Source organism: Gossypium hirsutum, chromosome D07 (assembly GCF_007990345.1).
Source record: "Gossypium hirsutum isolate 1008001.06 chromosome D07, Gossypium_hirsutum_v2.1, whole genome shotgun sequence".
NCBI lineage: Eukaryota > Viridiplantae > Streptophyta > Magnoliopsida > Malvales > Malvaceae > Gossypium > Gossypium hirsutum.
The window spans coordinates 9,192,929-9,196,760 of NC_053443.1; the positions used below are offsets into that span (position 1 = coordinate 9,192,929).

Below are 3,832 nucleotides of genomic sequence, written 5' to 3' on the forward strand. Positions count from 1 at the left end.
GACAAGCAAGTCTTCATAAGTTGCTTGAAATAAATTCACCACTAAAATGATATGACCACAAATCAAGAGGTCTTTAGAGGTTATAATGGGGCTAGGTTAAGGGTGGAAAAGGCAGAAAGTTGTTATAATCGAGTCGAGTTGAAAATTACCAACTAGAAAAATAACAAATGTTAAATAAAAAAGTGTATCAATCACTACTTATTCAACAAAAAGAGCTTCTCAATAAAATATGAATTAACGTCAAGCTCAATCCAAAGATTAATCAACATATATTTTTTTCGATTTTTTTATCTTTTAAACTAAGAACAAATTATTCAGCAATTCAAAAAATAGCATAGTTGGCAACTATCAATCAAATCTCGAAAAAAGGGAATCATAAAACAAGAAAGAATCACAATGAAATGGGTTATGGGTTAACATTAATGGGTAAATAATTATATGACATTAGGTATTGTATTAAAAAATCTATTTGCAGACGTGTTTGGCCAATAAAATTTATCATATATAATTTCAATATTATATTAGATAGTAAAAAGTTACTTACACAATACAAATTTTAAATCTGAAAAAGAAATCATTATGTTGGCACGAGCTAACTGATGAAAACAAACGGAAGATAACCAGAGTTCTTCCACTCTCATAAATGCATCGATATTTGGCAATCAATAGAATATTTATCACTCAATGCAAAAAAAATATCGTAAGCAAAATAACACACATTTTTTTAACCATTTAAAGAAAAGGGTTCAAAATCATGGATTGAATCCATCAAAAGTATTAATAAAAAAAGATGGAAAGTGAGGAGGAGTTTATGTTGCAATAATTCCTGTTCCGCTTGTGCTTTAAAGGAATAAATCTTTCATTTGAACCGTAAGTTGAAATAAAAACACAAATTTTGTTTCATTTATGCATTTAGTTTAAAAAACATTAATATTGGAGCAACAAATATGTTCAACTGTGAAAATGAAGCAAACTAGCAAGGCTTCAAGGTGGACGGTGAGAACTTTCTAGCAATAGAAAGCACATTGAAGTTGTATTCCCGTTGTAAATACATTCCGACCATATCGCATTTGATTCAAAAGCTCGTGGTTTATATCCGCAGGTCCATGTTTCCTAGGATGAGGCCCTCCTCTCGACCAATCAACCCATGTATGCTCCGATTCGAGTTTAATTCCACATAAAACATGTTCACCAATGTAGGAATGTAGTGTTCGTCGTTGTAACAAGGTGGCTGACAATACTGTTTGAAAACCGAATAATAGGTTTGATCAGAAACAACGTGTAAGGCCATCTCACGGTGCATTTCGAACCATTGAGACCCTTTTCGCCAATTGGTGATGTTAATCATGGGCGACATTTGGGGATTGTATCGACCCCGACCGACTTTCCGGGGATCATCATATAAGCTCAAGAAGCTTAGATTTGATGTGTGAGATAGTCATAGATTGTGGTGAGTTGAACAACGGAATGCATGAATCCGATAGAAGAACGAATCGTTGATTGGATGGATCAAGTAGTGCACTTGCAAGGAGTCGTCTCTCCGCGTCTATCATTGTTGCAGTTCCCCAATACACTGGCTATGTCGCACCAAAAAAAAAAAGCATCCATTAATTCAATGTTTCATGCAAAAAGCACCCAGTTTCGACCATACAAATACAGACTATACCTGGCTGGGGATTCTTCGACCACAGAAGACGGAAGTTTGAGGACTGTTTGATTGTAATGAGGATGTGAGTGAACGTAGATTGTATAAAAGCCTTGGTGTCCCTCGAAAAACTTTTCCCACAATGGAGCCAAGGGAAGTGGACTCCCGTTAAGAACATGAAAGCTATCTTAGGATGACCACTAGATTCTGTAGTCTTGGAACCCTGCTAGATGCTCCCAGTAACAAATCTTGGTCACTCATATTGTGCATCACAGATTGATATTCTTTTCAATGAAATACTAGTGCTAGAATTGAACGTGCCATTCCTTGGCGACGGTGGTGGAACTGGTGGAGAAGTACTAGACACCAAATTGGAGCGGCTTGAAAAACTACAAGTGGCGTGGGAAGCTGCTTTTAAGCTGTAAACTAATTAGAATACCAAGTGAGAGACCAATCAGGAAAGTGAGAGCATGAGACACAAGATCGCGCATTGTAAATGGCCTAGAAAATGGTTGAACATGTTTGTCAATGGCGCCCATACTTGTGCAAAGGAATATATATTTGGGAGATAATAGGGATCGATTTATATAGTGATAGCTAGCATGATGTTTAAGCTGTAATTTTGATTATTTTTCTATTGCTGCTATTTACTTTAATCGAACGCAAAAGAAAAACAAACAAACAAACAACGTACAACGTTGGGCCATATATATATGTATATTCATAATCCCTTTGGTTAATTATTAACAAATTCAAGGTTGCTGAGCAAAATACGGAATTTTAAGGTTAAAGTTGACTTGGAAAGCTAGTAGGGAGGGGATTATTAAAGCTTAAGACAAGGCTTTCCTGCATCTATTTCACTCGATTATTAATAATCCAATGTTCCCTTACTTAAAATACAAAGAATTTGAAAGAACTAATGACACGTACAAAAAAGAAAAGAATATGAACATAGAAAAGTATATGTTAAAATTGAAAATTTTAAAATACTATTTTTTAAAATAATTTTATACTAGATTTTTTATAGATTTTTTTTAGAATTTTAGAATTTTAGAATTTATATATTTAATTATCTTAAATTTAAATTTAAATTAAATAATACATATTTTAGGATAATTTTTAATTTTAATTAAATAATTAAAAATAAAATTTTAAACAAAATTTAAATTATAATGATATTTTTAAAAAAATCTAATGATAACAAATTTAAATATTAAGATAAATATTATTTATCTTAATGATAATTAAATAATATTTATATTTATGATAATACTATTTATACGTATAATAATTTTATATATTTTGATTTTTTTTACCTACAAAATTTACTCAAATTTTTAAAATTTATCTAACCATTACCAATATTACTTGAAATTTTAAAATTTATGTATTTAAAATTATTATAAAAATAATAATCATCCACATGATAAGACTTTGGGTCTTAAATTTTATAATATATAAATATATGTACATGGGTAATTATTTTGTCCATTGTCAATAGAATATAAAAAACTCCACAAATAGATTTAAGATGATGTTAAGCCTCTTTTTTAACTATTTAATTATACCCTAAAAATAAATAGCTTCAACACATATTCATTTGTAGAGTTTTTGTTACTCCACTGGCAATGTACACTAATGTAAGGATTTTTAAAATGAAAATAAAACTTTGTTGGTATAATTAAAAATACTAAAAAGTGACACAATTTTATATTTAAGTGAGGAATTTGTAAAAAAAATTCATCTGTATCGAGGATTGCTTTTTTCTACAAATTTATAGATATTCTTAATTCAGAAATAACTTAAGTCTCTATATATTTTCAATTACTTAAGAAATCCTTCTTTTTATTCTGTAAAATATTATTTTTATTAAATTAATATAAATATTTTAATCTCTATTATTTTAATACTAACTTCAGTTAATTAATTGAAAATTTTTATTATCATATTTAAATGTTTAACTAATAAAAAGACTATATTTTGTAATTTTAACCAAACATTAAAAATTAACTAATATATTTTAAAAATACATTTACTTTCAAATAGCACATGTAAATTAAATTAGAATTTAAGAAACACATATTAAAAACTAAATTTTGTAATTTTAAATGTTTATTCAAGTAGTTTTCAAATACATAATGTTAATATTATTTTAACATTTTTCTATCAAAAATTAATATTTACATG

General features: G+C 28.9%; 1 pseudogene; it reads right to left on the reverse strand.

Annotated features, from left to right (window-relative positions):
• Positions 1 to 984: 984 nt before the first annotated feature.
• On the reverse strand, positions 985 to 1,915 carry LOC121219122 (glycosyltransferase BC10-like; annotated as a pseudogene).
• Between the last annotated feature and the right edge of the window lie 1,917 nt (positions 1,916 to 3,832).